The sequence below is a fragment of the Oncorhynchus mykiss genome, chromosome 2 (assembly GCF_013265735.2).
Source record: "Oncorhynchus mykiss isolate Arlee chromosome 2, USDA_OmykA_1.1, whole genome shotgun sequence".
Taxonomy (NCBI): Eukaryota; Metazoa; Chordata; class Actinopteri; order Salmoniformes; family Salmonidae; genus Oncorhynchus; species Oncorhynchus mykiss.
In genome coordinates, this window is record NC_048566.1 from 14,186,676 (window position 1) to 14,207,438 (window position 20,763).

The following is a 20,763-nucleotide window of genomic DNA, read 5'->3' on the forward strand; positions in this document are numbered from 1 at the left end:
AACAAGGTAGCTGTATTATCTTTGTAGCCCTAAATGTTTAACATTTCAGAGTAGACTATTCACTTGCTGAACTTAAATGAACGCAAACTGCGACGACAGGTAGGCCTATCCAATGGACACCATCATTAGAGGGATTTGTGATCAATTCACTTCAGCCTATTTATTTTATTAGCCTACACGATTATTTTACATTAAAAAAAAATTACTTAACAACTTTGCACTTAGAATAACATCCTCAAAACCACCCATTGAATTCAAAAGTTTGTCTATAAAAACCTACATTATGTTTCCAAGTATGTCCCTCAAAAGGATAATTAGGCATATACACTGAGACATTGTGAGCTAATTCGTTAAATCACAACATTTTTGTATTATTTAAATGTAGACGAGGTTTGCATGCACAACAAACAAAAAAAGCGTATGGAAAATGTATAAACTTACAATGTGGCTGAAGCACTATCTGGTGCGCGCAGGCAGGAATCCCATTCCCTTATAGAACCCAAAGCCCAATCTTGTTCTGCAGAAATTGGTGCGGCCGGCCACTACTCACACCCCGCCCCGAATCATCGAATGGTTAGGCAAAGAATAGCCTACAGTATTCATCCCGCTACTATTCGGTATAGTCTACACGACCTGTGCGTCATACACACCCCATACATCCCCCTGAATTAGTTTTACCGGGAAACGTGATGTTCGGAGCCGCGGGAAGGAATTCTAAGGAAATTCTGAAGCAGATAGAAATAGTAAAGTGATGTAACAGGAGTGGTTATTTGTACCAGGAGACTAACACCATTAAATATTGGTGTTATAATATTAGCCTTTACAATATAGGCCTAGTGTTGTTGGTCTTTATCGGTTATGTAAGGCTCTCTCAATTTGGATGAATTGGTGCCTCTGGGGAAATTCAAACGGCTGATTGAGGACCGTTTGTTTTCTACGATTGTGTTTTGCAAGAGGAGCGGGAATGTGCCTCCAAGTGCTATATGCTCTTCAACGTATAATGAGATTTACAAACCTCACAACTGTCACGACTCAGACCGAAGGTGGCTCCCCTTCCCGTTCGGGTGGCGGTCGTCGTCGCCGGCCTACTAGCTGCCACTGATTATTTTCTCCCCTCCTTATGTGTTTATTGATTACACCTGTTTTGAGTTTGTTGTAATTATTTGGGCTTTATTAGTCAGCCGGCCCGCACGTTTCTTTGTGCGGGATTGATTATTGTAACCCTGGTGTTTGATACAGACGAACGTGTTGGTTTATGGTATCGTTCCCCGTGTCTGGGGGATTTTGTTTTGAGCACCAAGTGTTTAGTGGGGTGGCCGTGGTTCACCACTCACGACACCCAGTACCTTACAACAACCTTGCCAAACCTCACAATCTTGTCTTGCTTTTCTGTAACTTTCAGTGACAATTACTAACACCTTTGATAATTTTGCTGTTACCTTTCCAGACCTAGCAGGATAGGTGAAATATAACTGCACCTCTCTGCTCTAGGACACCCCACTCGAAAACACACCTTCAGTGAACTCCATCCCATTTCTGACACCAGTGCAGAAGAAGTTGGGGCTCCCGAGTGGTGCAGTAGTCTAAGAAACTGCATCTCAGTGCTTGAGGCATCACTACAAACACCCTGGTTCAAATCCAGGCTGTATCACAACTGGCTGTGATTGGGAGTCCCATAGGGCAGCGCACAATTGGCTCAGCATCATCTGGGTTTGGCCTGTGTAGGCCGTCATTGTAAATAAGAATTTGTTCTTAACTGACTTGCCTAGTTAAATAAAAAAAAGTTGTGATGCCAAGAGGTCTGACTCTGACACCTTTTTCACTCAGCAGACATTTATCCTTGGGCAACACTTGTCAAGGTTTAAACTCAGCCCAGTTACCATGCTAACCCCACACTGGCATATAGTAGCCTAGGCCAGTGGTTCCCAGCTCCGGTCCTCCAGTATCCCCAACAGTACACAGTTTTATTGTAGCCCCGGACAAGCACACTTCAACTTGTCAACTAATCATCAGGCCCTCAATGAGTTGAATCAGGTATGTTTGTCTGGGCTACAACACGTGTGCTGTGAGGGTACTCGAGGACTGGAGTTGGGAACTGCTGGGCTACAACTAGTTACATTTATGGCCTCATTTAGCATGCTATAAAACTCACCACAGAACTGCAGCAAACACAACCCTTTTTACATAACTATTTTTTATATTCAATGAATTGCCTCCCACGCCACTCTGCCTCCTGAACAAAGAAATACATTTGTTTCCAGATCATTGCTTTTTGGTCTACACTCCCTGAATGTAATAGCTGAGTGAGTTAGGAATTGAGCTCAACCCTGCATCTTTTTTAATAAACATGACAGGACTTATTTCTCAACATAAAAAAATGTACTGCCAGTGTACTTGTATTTGGCAACTCATGTTTAGATGTCATAGATGTGACGGGATAATGGGCTGATGAATACTTTGCGGTGGGCTTTTCTTAGTTAGGCTACCCCAGCTAGGCTACCCCAGCTATGTAACGGATCTCATCCTCCTCTTCTGAGGAGTAGGGAACTGCTGGGCTAGGCTACCCCAGCTATGTAATGGATCTCGCCCTCCTCTTCTGAGGAGTAGGGAACTGCTGGGCTAGGCTACCCCAGCTATGTAACGGATCTCGTCCTCCTCTTCTGAGGAGTAGGGAACTGCTGGGCTAGGCTACCCCAGCTATGTAATGGATCTCGCCCTCCTCTTCTGAGGAGTAGGGTACTGCTGGGCTAGGCTACCCCAGCTATGTAACGGATCTCGTCCTCCTCTTCTGAGGAGTTGGGAACTGCTGGGCTAGGCTACCCCAGCTATGTAATGGATCTCGCCCTCCTCTTCTGAGGAGTAGGGAACTGCTGGGCTAGGCTACCCCAGCTATGTAATGGATCTCGCCCTCCTCTTCTGAGGAGTTGGGAACTGCTGGGCTAGGCTACCCCAGCTATGTAGTGGATCTCGCCCTCCTCTTCTGAGGAGTAGGGAACTGCTGGGCTAGGCTACCCCAGCTATGTAATGGATCTCGCCCTCCTCTTCTGAGGAGTTGGGAACTGCTGGGCTAGGCTACACCAGCTATGTAACGGATCTCGTCCTCCTCTTCTGAGGAGTAGGGAACTGCTGGGCTAGGCTACCCCAGCTATGTAACGGATCTCGTCCTCCTCTTCTGAGGACTAGGGAACTGCTGGTCTAGGCTACCCCAGCTATGTAACGGATCTCGTCCTCCTCTTCTGAGGAGTAGCGAGAAGGATCGAAGGACCAATGCGCAGCGTGGTAAGTGTCCATAATGTTTAATCAAACACAACAGAACAAAACAATAAGCTCATCCTGAGACACGACCCTCCAGCATGACAATGCCACAAGCCATACTGCTCATTCTGTGCGTGATTTCCTGCAAGACAGGAATGACAGGAACGTCCAAGTGTGCATGTTGAAAATGTGACATCATGCTTTATATCTGTCAGGAATCCTCCCTCTCTGTGAAAATAATGTTCACCATTTGAGTTATCAGAATCTATAATCTAGAGTAAAACATGGCCCAGAGGCATCTAGTCTGATTGAAGACAGACTTCCCTTCTCTTTCTCTCTATCTCTTCATCCGTCCCACTCCCCTCCCTTCCCATTTCTGGTTCATGTCATAAATCATAGGGCCTGGCCCTGGGGAAGGGCCTCCTATAGCTTTACGGGACCATGCTGCGTTCACTCAGCTCCCATTTATTCATTGAACACTCTGGCTCTATCCAGATACAGCCCCTCACAGCATCCTCAGAGATAACCCTCACAGCATCCTCAGAGACAGCCTTTACAGCATCCTCGGAGACAGCCAGCCACTCACAGCATCCTCAGAGACAGCCAGCCACTCACAGCATCCTCAGAGACAGCCAGCCTCTCACAGCATCCTCAGAGACAGCCAGCCTCTCACAGTATCCTCAGAGACAGACAGCCTTTACAGCATCCTCAGAGACAGTCCTTACAGCATCCTCAGAGACAGACAGACCCTCACAGCATCCTCAGAGACAGCCCTTACAGCATCCTCAGAGACAGACAGACCCCCACAGCATCCTCAGAGACAGCCCTTACAGCATCCTCAGAGACAGTCCTTACAGCATCCTCAGAGACAGACAGACCCTCACAGCATCCTCAGAGACAGCCCTTACAGCATCCTCAGAGACAGACAGATCCTCACAGCATCCTCAGAGACAGCCCTTACAGCATCCTCAGAGACAGCCAGCCACTCACAGCATCCTCAGAGACAGCCAGCCTCTCACAGCATCCTCAGAGACAGCCAGCCTCTCACAGTATCCTCAGAGACAGACAGCCTTTACAGCATCCTCAGAGACAGTCCTTACAGCATCCTCAGAGACAGACAGACCCTCACAGCATCCTCAGAGACAGCCCTTACAGCATCCTCAGAGACAGACAGACCCCCACAGCATCCTCAGAGACAGCCCTTACAGCATCCTCAGAGACAGTCCTTACAGCATCCTCAGAGACAGACAGACCCTCACAGCATCCTCAGAGACAGCCCTTACAGCATCCTCAGAGACAGACAGATCCTCACAGCATCCTCAGAGACAGCCCTTACAGCATCCTCAGAGACAGCCAGCCTCTCACAGCATCCTCAGAGACAGCCAGCCTTTCACCGCATCCTCAGAGACAGACCCTCACAGCATACTGAGAGACAGCCAGCCCCTCACAGCATCCTCAGAGACAGCCAGCCCTCGCAGCATCCTCAGAAACAGCCAGACCTCACAGCATCCTCAGAGAGAGCCCCTTACAGCATCCTCAGAGACAGCCAGCCCTCACAGCATCCTCAGAAACAGCCAGACCTCACAGCATCCTCAGAGAGAGCCCCTTACAGCATCCTCAGAGATTTGTCCAATCTATGTTGTATCTCCACGCTCATGTGCCACGTCTTGAAATATGAAGACAGGAGGATTAAAAGTACATTTACATTGTAATACTTCTGACAGCCAACTTCCTAACTCCGCCCATAACTTTGGGATTTTATAGCATTCCCAGAATGCATGGATTACTGAGTAATTGTTAGTTTTACATTTAAGACATTACTCTGCCTTGTGCTGTAGAATTTGTGAATGTTGTCTCTTGTGTATTAAATTCTATAAATTAGTTTATACTGGATTAACTGTACATTTTAGTTAACTGTAATTTTGTTAGTGCTGTTCCAACATTACCTCCATCTTGTGCCAATTTCAGTTATTTTTAAATCTTGGTAGATTATATATTTGTCAGTTGGAAAGTGTGCATATTTCCACAATCAGCTCAGACCATAGTTATGCACAAATTGTCGTCTACCATCTCACATAGTATGTCGTATAATATTTATTTTACTTTTATCACAGTATATAGGCCTAAATCATAGCCTGATCATATCATATTACCTTCCCTATATATGTCACTCCCTTTGGGTCCTTCCCTATATATGTCACTCCCTTTGGTTCCTTCCATATATATGTCAGTCCCTTTGGTTCCTTCCCTATATATGTCAGTCCCTTTGGTTCCTTCCCTATATATGTCACTCCCTTTGGTTCCTTCCCTCTATATGTCACTCCCTTTGGGTCCTTCCCTATATATGTCACTCCCTTTGGTTCCTTCCCTATATATGTCACTCACTTTGGGTCCTTCCCTATATATGTCACTCCCTTTGGTTCCTTCCCTATATATGTCACTCCCTTTGGTTCCTTCCATATATATGTCAGTCCCTTTGGTTCCTTCCCTATATATGTCAGTCCCTTTGGTTCCTTCCCTATATATGTCACTCCCTTTGGTTCCTTCCCTCTATATGTCACTCCCTTTGATTCCTTTCCTATATATGTCACTCCCTTTGGGTCCTTCCCTATATATGTCACTCCCTTTGGTTCCTTCCCTCCATATGTCACTCCCTTTGGTTCCTTCCCTATATATGTCACTCCCTTTGGTTACTTCCCTATATATGTCACTCCCTTTGGTTCCTTCCCTATATATGTCACTCCCTTTGGTTCCTTCCCTCTATATGTCACTCCCTTTGGGTCCTTCCCTATATATGTCACTCCCTTTGGTTCCTTCCCTATATATGTCACTCCCTTTGGTTCCTTCCCTCCATATGTCACTCCCTTTGGTTCCTTCCCTATATATGTCACTCCCTTTGGTTACTTCCCTATATATGTCACTCCCTTTGGTTCCTTCCCTATATATGTCACTCCCTTTGGTTCCTTCCCTCTATATGTCACTCCCTTTGGGTCCTTCCCTATATATGTCACTCCCTTTGGTTCCTTCCCTATATATGTCACTCCCTTTGGGTCCTTTCCTATATATGTCACTCCCTTTGGTTCCTTCCCTATATATGTTACTCCCTTTGGTTACTTCCCTATATATGTCACTCCCTTTGGGTCCTTCCCCAGGTGTCACTGTTTCTATTTCAGTTTCATGTCTGTGTGCTGTTAGTGTTTCTGGTTTTGCATGATGTTTATTTTATTAAAACACTCACTCCCTGAACTTGCTTCCCGACTCTCAGCGCGTATCGTTACAGCAGGACATGTCTCTTATTGTCTTACATGACTGGTTTATTACCGCTACACAACAAATGTTAAGCTACCCTTGATCTGTCTCTCATTCAATAAGCATCGAAAATAAATAGACCAGTAGCCTACTTAAAATATATAGTATTATATATTATAGTAGCCTATTGCTATGAGATAGGAGAGTGACTTCATATCCTATTTCATCTCAGAGCCTATACCAAGTTAGGAGATACAATCATCTATTGGTCAACTAAATGTTGAACAAGAAAACCAATGTGCAATTTACTTTGAGTGATTGTGGAAATCTTTGCCCCTGTCTACCATGTTGTTGTTCAGCCCACCATGCTGAACGTTTCCATCCATACTTAGGAGCACGATGGTCTGTCAGTGGTGGCAGCCAGGTTGCATGCATGTATCTGCATGTTTGGCCTTCGCAGTTCCTGACTTCCATTATGTTAGCCTGAGGGCAAAACAGGCCCAGCTGAGACAAAGACCAGTCCATATCAGATTTGAATTGCATGCTGCAGGTACTTATCTGCATGTGAACTTATTCTTAATGGAGGCTGCTAACAATGGCCGGAATGGAGCAAATGGAATGGGATCAAACACCTGGAAACCATGGAAACCATGTGTTTGATACCATTCCACTGATTCCACTCCAGTCATTTCCACGAGCCCGAGCTCCCCAATTAAGGTTCCACCGAACTCCTGTGTTAGAGCAAGAGATTTCTGTTTTTCTCGTGTCTGAGGAAATGAGAAATCTATTGTACATTAAAAAAACAATTTACCAGGACACTTTGACACAGCTTTTAGCTTCAATGTTGCATAAGAGTGAGATAGAAAAGGTAGCTGGGCGCTTGACTCGTCAATGTTTCCATCAATGCCAAGTTTATAGCAATGAAAGGACTCCTTCAGGTCTGATCTGGGGAGAGCCAAATGCTATTTGAGATCCATTACATTGTTTAGATTGGACTTTGCAGACACTTGAATCGAACAACTTTAGCCAAGAACTGTGTTCTCATTCTTCGCACAGTCTTGTTCAGTTGACTGAGTCAGACCTCCATGTCATTCTGAGGTGAAGACTGTGAAACTGTTATAATGTGAGGAAGTGCATCCTGTAGAAACTTCTCTAAGAGGACATTGAACCTTCAGGGGGCCTTGAATCTTCACTACTGGCAATATTTTTAGGCCACACACAGCGATACTTCATACAAAGATTGCACTGTGTGCTATGTATTTGTGCAGCCTACTTTATTAAATCCCCTGTAATTTACTCTATCGGCCTCAGTAGAAGCTGCTGTAAGGTAGCAGTAAGGATTGTGTGGGGTGTAAACTGTATGAGATGGGAGGACACTTTGCAGGAGAGCCCCATCCTCTCCTGTTGCACAGACTGCTAGCAGAGAGAGCAGCAAACACACCTGGACAACACAAACCTGTGGGATATTCACATTTTAACACATATGCAAAAAAGAGAAAGGAAAGAAATGCCACTTTATTAAACACATAGGTATTCTAAAGTGCTTAGAACCTACCACTGGTCACTTTAGAAGAGTTTGGAACAAATCCATTTGTCAGTTTAGAACCATGCCACTTGTCTTTAGAATGGTAAGGAAACCTCTCTGTTGTCAAGTGTCGATTCAATGGGATCTGAAGTTAAAGCATTTGGAAATACCAGTATTGGAAAATCATTTGTCAATACATGTTTTTTTAAACACTGTACTTTATTTTTGAAAAGCATTTACTCTTGTTGACTTGTTGAAGGTAGGTAGTAGATACCGATGTTGACTTGTTGAAGGTAGGTAGTAGATACCGATGTTGACTTGTTGAAGGTAGGTAGTAGATACCGATGTTGACTTGTTGAAGGTAGGTAGTAGATACCGATGTTGACTTGTTGAAGGTAGGTAGTAGATACCGATGTTGACTTGTTGAAGGTAGGTAGTAGATACCGATGTTGACTTGTTGAAGGTAGGTAGTAGATACCGATGTTGACTTGTTGAAGGTAGGTAGTAGATACCGATGTTGACTTGTTGAAGGTAGGTAGTAGATACCGATGTTGACTTGTTGAAGGTAGGTAGTAGATACCGATGTTGACTTGTTGAAGGTAGGTAGTAGATACCGATGTTGACTTGTTGAAGGTAGGTAGTAGATACCGATGTTGACTTGTTGAAGGTAGGTAGTAGATACCGATGTTGACTTGTTGAAGTTAGGTAGTAGATACCGATGTTGACTTGTTGAAGTTAGGTAGTAGATACCGATGTTGACTTGTTGAAGGTAGGTAGTAGATACCGATGTTGACTTGTTGAAGGTAGGTAGTAGATACCGATGTTGACTTGTTGAAGATAGGTAGTAGATACCGATGTTGACTTGTTGAAGATAGGTAGTAGATACCGATGTTGACTTGTTGAAGGTAGGTAGTAGATACCGATGTTGACTTGTTGAAGTTAGGTAGTAGATACCGATGTTGACTTGTTGAAGTTAGGTAGTAGATACCGATGTTGACTTGTTGAAGGTAGGTAGTAGATACCGATGTTGACTTGTTGAAGGTAGGTAGTAGATACCGATGTTGACTTGTTGAAGGTAGGTAGTAGATACCGATGTTGACTTGTTGAAGGTAGGTAGTAGATACCGATGTTGACTTGTTGAAGGTAGGTAGTAGATACCGATGTTGACTTGTTGAAGGTAGGTAGTAGATACCGATGTTGACTTGTTGAAGGTAGGTAGTAGATACCGATGTTGACTTGTTGAAGGTAGGTAGTAGATACCGATGTTGACTTGTTGAAGGTAGGTAGTAGATACCGATGTTGACTTGTTGAAGGTAGGTAGTAGATACCGATGTTGACTTGTTGAAGGTAGGTAGTAGATACCGATGTTGACTTGTTGAAGGTAGGTAGTAGATACCGATGTTGACTTGTTGAAGGTAGGTAGTAGATACCGATGTTGACTTGTTGAAGGTAGGTAGTAGATACCGATGTTGTCTTGTTGAAGTTAGGTAGTAGATACCGATGTTGACTTGTTGAAGGTAGGTAGTAGATACCGATGTTGACTTGTTGAAGGTAGGTAGTAGATACCGATGTTGACTTGTTGAAGGTAGGTAGTAGATACCGATGTTGACTTGTTGAAGTTAGGTAGTAGATACCGATGTTGACTTGTTGAAGGTAGGTAGTAGATACCGATGTTGACTTGTTGAAGTTAGGTAGTAGATACCGATGTTGACTTGTTGAAGGTAGGTAGTAGATACCGATGTTGACTTGTTGAAGTTAGGTAGTAGATACCGATGTTGACTTGTTGAAGTTAGGTAGTAGATACCGATGTTGACTTGTTGAAGTTAGGTAGTAGATACCGATGTCGACTTGTTGAAGGTAGGTAGTAGATACCGATGTTGACTTGTTGAAGGTAGGTAGTAGATACCGATGTTGACTTGTTGAAGTTAGGTAGTAGATACCGATGTTGACTTGTTGAAGGTAGGTAGTAGATACCGATGTTGACTTGTTGAAGGTAGGTAGTAGATACCGATGTTGACTTGTTGAAGGTAGGTAGTAGATACCGATGTCGACTTGTTGAAGGTAGGTAGTAGATACCGATGTCGACTTGTTGAAGGTAGGTAGTAGATACCGATGTTGACTTGTTGAAGGTAGGTAGTAGATACCGATGTTGACTTGTTGAAGGTAGGTAGTAGATACCGATGTTGACTTGTTGAAGGTAGGTAGTAGATACCGATGTTGACTTGTTGAAGGTAGGTAGTAGATACCGATGTTGTCTTGTTGAAGGTAGGTAGTAGATACCGATGTTGACTTGTTGAAGGTAGGTAGTAGATACCGATGTTGACTTGTTGAAGGTAGGTAGTAGATACCGATGTTGACTTGTTGAAGGTAGGTAGTAGATACCGATGTTGACTTGTTGAAGTTAGGTAGTAGATACCGATGTTGACTTGTTGAAGGTAGGTAGTAGATACCGATGTTGACTTGTTGAAGGTAGGTAGTAGATACCGATGTTGACTTGTTGAAGGTAGGTAGTAGATACCGATGTTGACTTGTTGAAGGTAGGTAGTAGATACCGATGTTGACTGAGGAAAATTCTGATGCATTTATATTTGGATGATGATTATAAAGACCTACAACAGGATGTATGGAGGCTGGGTGTGAAGAGCGGTTTCAGGCTTTGACCACTCAAGCTGGATGTGTTTAAACATTCTCTTTTTAGTGAATATTTTTATTTGGCCTCTAGGTTCTCCTGAAGTCCCTTCTCCCCTGCGTCTCCAGAAGGCCTCTCCCATGATGAAGCTGACCGGTGCTATTCTACTTCTCTCGTTGGTGTCGCTAGTCCACGGTGCCTGCTCTCTCAATGGGAGGAACAGAGGAGACCTCTATGGTAGGCTATCAAGCCAAGCTGTAGCTGAGTAGCCTTGCTCTCCTGCCCACTCTTTTTTTACTTAGCAAGATGTTATGCCAATGCTTAATATCTGTTGAACATTTGCCAAAGCAAAGCATTAAACACAATAATCCTTAATGTTGCCCAGTGAAATGGTAGTACATATTAATTTAGATGCACTTTAAAGGGCAACTCCATCACATTTCAACCTCATTTTCATCATCTCCAGCACCGTACCATAGTCAACACATAGCCAACACGTTTTTGTATAATAAAAAAAAAAATTGAAAACATCCTACCCGATGACATCATCAAAAGTATAAACATTTTAAAAACAGTGATTTTAGAACACTATGAGATTGGCGGTGATGTGGGGATCAAGAAAAATATCCTCCCTCTGGCTAGAAACTCGTTGAAGGTTTTGAAAATCACTGTTAAAAAAATAAATGTATCCTTCCTGTGATGTCAGAGAAGCACTTCTTTGGATTTCTTTCCTCTTATCTTGTTAACCACAGATCATATAAATGCGCAATTTTCACATACAGTGCATTCGGAAAGTATTCAGACCCCTTTATTTTTTCTCAATTTTGTTACGTTACAGCCTTATACTAAAATCTATTAAATTATTTTTTAACTCACCAATCTACACACAATAGCCCATAATGACAAAGCAAAAACAGGTTTTTAGAAATGTTTGCAAATAAAAAATACTGAAATATCACACTTACATGAGTATTCAGACCCTTTACTCAGTTCTTTGTTGAAGCACCTTTCGCGGCAATTACAGCCTCAAGTCTTCTTGGGTATGACTCTACAAACTTGGCGCACCTGTATTTGGGGAGTTTCTCTCATTGTTCTCTGCAGATCTTCTCAAGCTCTGTCAGGTTGGATGGGGAGTGTCGCTGCACAGCTATTTTCAGGACTCTCCAGTGATGTTCGATCAGGTTCAAGTCCGGGCTCTGGCTGGGCCACTCAATCACATACAGAGACTTGTCCCGAAGCCACTCTTGCATTGTCTTGGCTGTGTGCTTAGGGTCACTGTCATGTTGGAAGGTGAACCTTCGCCCCAGTCTGTGGCCCTGAGCGCTCTGGAGCAGGTTTTCACCAAGGAGTTCTCTGTACTTTGCTCCGTTCATCTTGTCCTTGATCCTGACGAGTCTCACAGTCCCTGAAACTGAAAAATATCCCCACAGTATGATGCTACCACCACCATGCTTCACCGTAGGGATGGTGCCAGGTTTCCTCCAGACGGGCTTGGTATTCAGGCCAAAGAGTTCAATCTTGGATTCATTAGACCAGAGAATCTTATTTCTCCTGGTCTGAGAGTCTTTAGGTTCCTTTTGGCAAACTCCAAGTGGGCTGTCTGGCCACTCTACCATAAAGGCCTAATTGGTGGAGTGCTACAGAGTTGGTTGTCCTTCTGGAAGGTTCTCCCATCTCCACTGAGGAAATCTGGAGCTCTTTCAGATTGACCATCGGGTTCATTGTCACCTCCCTGACCAAGGCCCTTCTCCCCATTTTTGCAAGTCTCATAGTAAAGGGTCTGAATATGTATGTAAATAAGGTATTTCGTTTAAAAAATATATTTTATACATTTGCAAAATTGTTTAAAAGTTTTTTTCACTTTGTGTAGATTGTTGAGGGAAAAAAATAATTTAATACATTTTAGAATAAGGCTGTAACGTAACAAATTCAAGGGGTCTGAGTACTTTCTGAATAGACAGTTGTTTCGTGCTGGAGATGATACAGTATATGATTTTGGAAAATGGCCAAATTGATTAACCAAACCCAAATGTGCTGAGTTGGCTATAAAGAAGCAGAAGCAGATGTGTACATTGTTCTGGACACCTCAGAGAGTGTGGCACTGAGGGCCAAGCCCTACGGCTCCTTTGTTGATCAGATCAAGCAGTTTGCCCTGGACTTTGTGGACCAGCTCAATACTAGGTGTGTATCACCTCCATACTGACAGTTTCAGCTACATGACTGGTATTCATTAAGAAATCATGTGGTTAACATGATGTGGGTGCTTTCAGGTCCCTTACTTCAATTCATGACATTTGGCAACTAAACGGTAATTAATGCTACGTAGTAATGATTATGGCGAGCTTGCCAAGAGAAATCAAGTGTCATGTTAGCGACAAGGCTTCTGGGAAACTCGCGCCTGACCGTTTATTCACCCCACAGACTAGCGCAGACCAAACAATATCAATCCTCCTACAGAGGCTTCCATCAGCATACCTCCTGTTTCATTTCTTAAACTCCCCTCTGTGATCATTATTAAAAAATACAGTCATATTGTACCAGTATTATTCACCACACACTCAGACCCACCCTGATAAGCGACATGCAGAATGACCATTGATAGCTGCTCTGGGCAGTAGTGTTCTCCTGACAATGTGTTGTTGATGATCATCTCAGGAGGTCTGCCTCACTACATGCAGTCTTATAAACACGGTTGTGTGTTGACCTCTGAGTGAACTGTGGTTCTACAGTGATGAATTGGGGCTGAGAGGTAGTGTATGAGAACAGCTTCTCTCCTTACATGGTGCTCAGGGTTGCGTTAATATGATGCTCTTGGAAAAGCACAAGCATACTGCTGTGGGCTAAAACAGAGTCACACAGAGTGTTTCTTGTTAGTCTTAAACAAATCTACCTTGAAACAAAAGTATACACCTCACACACATGGTTATGGGCTTAAAAAAAGAATACACCTGTACCATGTCAGATATTATCAGTTATGAAGGTAAGACCCAGGTGCAGACACATCAAATTAACAATGATTTAATAATCCAACAGGGCAGGCAATAGACAGGTCAGGGTAGGCAGGGGTCAGTAAACCAGAGGTGGGGCAACGGTACCGGACGGCAGGCAGGCTCAGGGTCAGGGTAGGCAGGGGTCAGTAAACCAGAGGTGGGGCAACGGTACTGTGGACGGCAGGCAGGCTCAGGGTCAGGGTAGGCAGGGGTCAGTAAACCAGAGGTGGGGCAACGGTACTGTGGACGGCAGGCAGGCTCAGGGTCAGGGTAGGCAGGGGTCAGTAAACCAGAGGTGGGGCAACTGTACCGGTCGGCAGGCAGGCTCAGGGTCAGGGTAGGCAGGGGTCAGTAAACCAGAGATGGGGCAACGGTACCGGACGGCAGGCAGGCTCAGGGTCAGGGTAGGCAGGGGTCAGTAAACCAGAGGTGGGGCAACGGTACCGGACGGCAGGCAGGCTCAGGGTCAGGGTAGGCAGAGGTCAATAATCCAGAGGTACTGGTCGGCAGGCAGGCTCAGGCAGAGTGGTCAGGCAGCCGGGTTCAAAGTCAGGACAGCCAAGGGTCAAAACCAGGAGGGGGAGAAAAATAGAGACTGGGAAAAGCCAGAGCTGAGAACAAAAACACTGGTTGACTTGACAAACTGGCAACAGACAAACAGAGAACACAGGTATAAATACACAGGGGATAATGGGGGAGATGGGCGACACCTGGAGGGGGGTGGAGACAATCACAAAGACAGGTGAAACAGATCCGGGTGTGACAGATATAACAAAATCTAACAAAATTCTAACAAAATCGTTTGACATTAAAACACCGGAGTTTCGGGAGTAAAAAAAAGAAACGTTTATTCATTATGAAATGATGACAAATATGAATAACATTCCATCCATGAGGCCACTAGAGGGCGATTTGGTCTTTTGACTGAAGGAAAGCGGTCTACGGAGGCCAAGACGGCTCATCTTGTTGAACTACAAAACGCATTGGGCATTTATACAGATGCTGCAACTTATCTATTATAATCGTAATAGATTTGCTTTTGCCATTCCACTGTTCGGAAACAGTGCAACTATTACGGTTAAAATATTTGAGCTGTGTTTTCTGTGGCCCATACCGATATGTTTCATCACTGAATGCCTGTGTGTGCGTCAGTTTGTGTGTGTGTGTGTGTGTGTGTGTGTGTGTGTGTGTGTGTGTGTGTGTGTGTGTGTGTGTGTGTGTGTGTGTGTGTGTGTGTGTGTGTGTGTGTGTGTGTGTGTGTGTGTGTGTGTGTGCGTGCGTGTTACTCACTAACAAGCTCAGACAGGCAGCAAGTGTTTGTTCAGTGCAGCCATTCCAAATCATTCGCCCAGAAAAGGTTTGGGGTTTACCTTTGGGGCACTGAGCTGCATTCCTGACTGAGAGGAAGGTTGATATGTTATCTCTATCTAACGAAGTCTCACCTTACAGCTAAGGAGTTGTCCTCCTGAAGTTCAGAGGACCTGATGAATGACGTCTTCACGTGATCAGAAATACACATATAAGAGAACAACACTTTCAGTCATGCAGGCACACAGTGAGCTTTGTCATTATCTGACATTTATTGAATTGGGGCCCATGTTTTGGAGAAGCCCTGTGATTCAAGACATTGTTGTACAATAAAATATCATCAGCTCAATGTTTATAAAGGATAGTAGTATATAAAGGATATAGTATATATATATATAGGATAAAGGATAAAGGATAAAGGATATAGTATATATATTTTTTGGTGATGTGATTCATTAGTGATGTGATCCTACTGAAGTATGCAAAATGCTACTGGCCTAAAGTTCAAAGAGCTAAAGAACACCTAGTTATTGACAGCTCCTGGTTCTTGACACGGTTGGTTGAGTATTTATGTATCTTTCATTGACTTCATCAGAATAGCAACTGCCTGATGGTTTGATTGGGTACTGGAGAAAATAGCAGGAGGACGATGGGTGTAAATGTGGGGCTTGACAAGATGGCAAACTTGTAATAGATTTGTTCTATCAGGTTTTAGTACCACTTTCTCCCCTCTGGGAATCAATACATCATTCCCATGAGTGAACTCCCTGCCTTCTAATCTGTAGACAGTAAATTAAATACTGCTGATTTAGGGGAATTGTCCCTGTAGTGCATGCTTGGTGTCACTCTTTGTGTGCCATTGTGACATAGCTCTGCCTGTACTCATCTAGATACTACAGCTGTGAGCGTAACCTGACGTGGAGTGTGGGAGTGCTGCACTACAGTGATGAGGTAAAGGTGATGAGGGAGCTGACCAGCACCAAGGAGGCCCAAGGAAGAGCTCAGCTAAAGAGAGCTATACAGGACATTCGCTACATCGGCAAGGGAACCCACACCGACTGTGCCATCTCCGTAGCAACAGGGCAGCTGATGACAGGGTGAGTCCATTGATTGTATAAGGGCTCAGGGCCCAGATGCAGATGGTTTGAGTATTTTATATTTATTAGTTAAAAGGGTAGAGAGAGAATGGTCGTGGACAGGCAAAAGGTCAAAACCAGATCAGAGTCCAGGAGGTACAGAGTGGCAGGCAGGCTCGAGGTCAGGGCAGGCAGACTGGACAGGCAGGCGGGTACGGAGTCCAGAAAACAGGCATGGGGTCAAAACCGGGAGGACTAGCAAAAGCACGGGGAGAAACACGCTGGTTGACTTGGAAACATACAAGATGAACTGGCTCAGAGAGACAGGAAACACTGGGATAAATACACTGTGGAAAATAAGCGACACCTGGAAGGGGTGGAGACAATCACAATGACAGGTGAAACAGATCAGGGCATGACAGATTGGTTGATTGAGTAGTTAGTACACCATCGTTACATAGTTACCATCATACAAGCGGCCATTTTTAAACCAAGGCCCTGTACCTAAATGTAATTTACTGTAGGCCATTTTTGTTGTTGCCCAAACAGACTATTCTAACCAAATGTCTGTCTCTTCTTTTATGGATCTGTAGTACAAGGATTCTGAATCTGTGGTGAGTTTTTTCTTCAGTCTTTTTGATACAAGCATTTCGCTACAACATCTGCTAAATATGTGTATGTTACCAATACAATTTGATTTGATTTGATAGTTCCCGACCAATACAGTGAGATGATTGTTGTTTGTGATCTTATTTATGAACAGTGATTATGACTGTGGTTGATTTATGTTTATTGTTCTTTTTCAGTGCTGTTCGTTCGAGTGCAAGGTAAGCCTGATCACATTGTCGTCCCTTTTCAACATGATCTCGCAGAAAACCTCATTACAGATTGTTTGTCTTGATTAATCTGATCTCAGTATAGTCTTAATATGGGGTCCAGTGGAGTCAGAGGTCTTTCTCATCCGTGTTCTTTGTTTCACAGGCTCCCCTGGGATCTCAAGGCCCTGCTGGTGCAGGAGGGGGCGCGGTAGGGTGCTCTCTGTTTTCCTTTTAGTTAAAACACCACATTTAGATTTACCAGACGCTCGTCAATTAGGGTTATTAGAGTGCCTTGCTCAAGGGCACATCGACAGATTCAAACCAGCAACCTTTCCGTTACTGGCCCAACACTCTTAACGGCTGGGCTATCTGTCGCCCACCTTAGCTATTGGTGAAAATGTTGAAAATGCTGATCGCTGCGTTCTATATACTTACCTTACACTTACTTCATATTACTGATGGTTTGCTTAGCTCCAACTCTTGACTAAGTAAGGGATTAGTAAGCATTGGGGGGGGGGGGGGGTGGAGAAGGGGGCCTGAGGAACGTTACTCAAACCCTGGTGATTTGGCTCACGTACTGCAGTTCATATACAGTAAGGATTCACAATGTAAACACGTGCGTGAGTGTGTGTGCGTCGGCATGTGTGCGTTTGTGCACATTACTATAAATATGCCAGACATTTATAATCACACAGTATTACAAGGTCAATATCAGGACAGTGAAAGAATGAGTGATACAGAAAGTACTGATACTGGTTTGTAATCATATTGATTGAAAACAAGAAAAGATGGAATAGACTGGCTTATCTATAAACATGAGATTCAGCTAGTGGAGGTCAAGGGTTTCAAGCCAGTCGTCTACAGTATCATGGGATGTTCTCCGTTACAGAATAAGATTGCATGGCATGTGCTTTTACTGTCGGGGCAAAGAGACGTGTTTCACTCGCTAATGTACATGTGAGAAAGAGAAAAGAGTGTGTGTGTGTGTGATGGAGGCGTGCATGACTGTGTATAAGAGTGATGAGAGCGAGAGGAAGACAAATTGAAAGACTGAGGCTTGATTCAGTAGTAACTTGTCTACAGAGGATCCAGAGCTGCCCCTGCTGTGGTCTGGATTCAAACCAAAGGTTTTAAGGACGGGAGTGGCTTTGCGCCAATATCCAATGGAATGCTAATGAGATGACAATCTTTGCTTTACCAGGACTGTATTCCATGGGGTGCAGCGTTATGGAACATTGAGATAGAAATATATTACATAGAAAAGCCATGCTTCTAAGTCATGTGGAATAGGGAATCATGTCCACTCTATAACAGACATTTCTATGTGTGATCTGAGCATGCCCCTGTTTACCTGATGGGGACTAATGACTCTGGCCTTCTCTGTGTCTGATCTAATCATGGCGTCCAGATGGCCTGCCTAGCCCACTGCTAGTCAACACAGCTCTTGTGTGTTCCAGCCAAGAAATGCATTAAGGAGACGAGGAGGTAGTGGAACTGAAAAAGCTTAGTTTGATTGATTCTATTGTACAGTACCGTGTTCTGTGCACAACTTCTGGCAGTCTGGCAAGTCCAAGACTTTCTTCTCTGTCTCAATGGGAATTTTGGGCCAAAGGGTATAATGTCACATGCACAAGTACAGTGAAATGCCTTTCTTGCAAACTCAAAACCTAACAATAAGTAAGTAAGTAAGCATACTATATACAGGGTCAGTTCCAATACCATATTTACAATGTGCAGGAACATTGGAGTGTTGGAGGTAAATATATATATATATATATATATATATATAAGGGTAAGGTGACTAGGCAACAGGATATAAGATAAACAGAGTAGCAGCAGCTTGTATGTGAGTGAATGTGCTTGTGTGTAGAGTCAATATGAATGTGCATATTATGTCTGAGTGAGCAGATGATGGAGTGACAGTGTGTGTGTGTGTAGGGCCCTGTGCGTGTGAACAGAGACAGGGTGTGTGTGTGTGTGTGTGTGTGTGTCTGTGTGGGGACCTGTGCGTGTGAACAGAGACAGTGTGTTTGCGTGTGAACAGAGACTGTGTGTGTGTGTGTGTGTGTGTGTGTGGGGGGGGGCCCTGTGCGTGTGAACAGAGACAGTACACAAATAAAAATAAAAGCTCAGTAAATGATTCCAAGAACACAGGATGAGATGTTACTATCCTTTGTGCAAGCACTTCCAAGAGTTAATGAACAGTGAGCCTGGTGAAATTTGGGGAGCGCATCATCAGTAGTGTACCTTTGGTTCCTAGGGTGTTTCGGCCTTTCACACTGTACACCCTCCCCAAAGGCGGCCAGCGACAGGGTGATCAATCCTACGCTTGCGTCCCATTCCCAATTAGTCATAGGAGTTGCCTTGTTGATGATAGCCAACATCCCATGGGACTATGCATGGCAGGGGCATCCTCCTCCCTGAGTCAAGCATTGTTGACCGCATACCTCCTGGCCCTCTCACTTCGGGGCCCAGCTGGGGTCTTTCCTCTTCATCCAGAGCCACTGACTGCTGCCTTCTGCCGCCTCCGATACAGCTTTGATTGCCGAACGCTGGCTCTGGCCCTTAATTCCAAGGTCTCTAAGCAGTCTGGTTGTAGATGTTGCCACAAAACCTCTGCAGCCCACCTCCACTGGTCGGACTTCTGTGTTCCAGCCATGATGCCGTGCTTCGGCAGCTAGATCGGCATAGCGCAGATGCTTTCGCTCATAAGCCTCATCTACTGAGTCCTCCCAGGGTACTGTGAGCTCAATGATGAAGACCTTCTTGAGTGAACGGGACCAGAGCACCATGTCAGGTCTTAGGGTGGTGGTTGCGATCTCCGGAGGAAACACAAGTTGCCGGCCAATGTCAGCTAGCATTTTCCAGTCGCGGGCCAAGCGCAGCTGGTCTCGCTCTAATGGTGTCGAGCCGCGCTTCGGTGGTTTAGCCCCTTCGCGGTTGTCCTCCAGGGTGGACGCAAGGTTTTTAAGGACTTGGTTGTGACGCCAAGTGTAGCGTCCTTGAGTGAGGCTTGTTTTACACCCTGTGAGAATGTGCCTGAGGTTGGCTGGCATGGAACAGAGGGCACAGTCCGGATCTTCACCATACCATTGGTGAAGATTAACTGGTGTTGGAAGGACGTCATATGTTGCTCTGATGGAGAAGCTCAACCGATACAAGGTTAACTCAGAAAGTCCATGTAGCTATTTTGTCATCTATTTATCAGTCGTATTGCTTGGGGATAGAAGCTTCCTGTAGCTTAACACAGTTTATACAAACGGCTTCACTCAGACTCTGCTTCAGAATGACTAACACTGGAAGAGGTTGACTGATGACAATGAGAAATAGATATGATTCTTTTTTTCAGGGAACTCCAGGACGTCAGGGGGTTGCCGGGAGACCGGAAAGTTTGGGAGCAAAGGTAGTATATGACACATTACAGAACATGAGCTTGTCTATCTGCTGACTGTAGACTGTGGAGACATTATGCTTTGTAGCCTGTTTGATGCTACAGATTATGGCTACAGGCAATGTGGATCATATGTGGATCACATGTGGATCATATCTTTGTCACCTAGGGGACTGCAGGTGACCAGGGGCCCCAAGGACACAGAGGAGAGAAGGTCAGAGTGATTATTTATCTAAAATAAAAATATGTACCACTTTGAATGTTTTAGATTATTCATAACACATGCTGGTTAGCTATAATGTAACATTGCCTGGTAGAATTTAGAGCTATGGCGTAAATGCAATATTTAGAGACATACTTGTCTGGCTGTATGAGGTTAGCTAATGCAATGTTCCATGAGCATTCACTTAACTGTATTGAAATATGCCATATGTTTCCAGTGTTTCCAACACCAGGAATTTTAACTGTCTGGATCCGTATTAAGTGCTTAGAAGCTACACTCTGATATTCGTCACTCTCTTT

The 20,763-nt window shown here is 44.3% G+C and overlaps 2 protein-coding genes across 3 annotated transcripts in view; one reads left to right on the forward strand and one right to left on the reverse strand.

The window, feature by feature from the left end:
* Nucleotides 1–586, reverse strand: part of LOC110535417 (collagen alpha-6(VI) chain) — a 31,596-nt gene extending 31,010 nt beyond the window's left edge. Inside the window, exon 1 of one of the 2 annotated variants that reach the window (XM_036961795.1) lies at nt 442–586. The gene's annotated coding sequence lies outside the window, so the exon portion shown is untranslated. The remainder of the gene's footprint in view (nt 1–441) is intronic. The other variant, XM_036961800.1, reaches the window with a different exon arrangement.
* LOC110513267 (collagen alpha-1(VI) chain-like) overlaps nt 1–20,763 on the forward strand; it is a 120,659-nt gene that overhangs the window by 77,132 nt on the left and 22,764 nt on the right. The gene's annotated exons all lie outside the window — the stretch shown is intronic.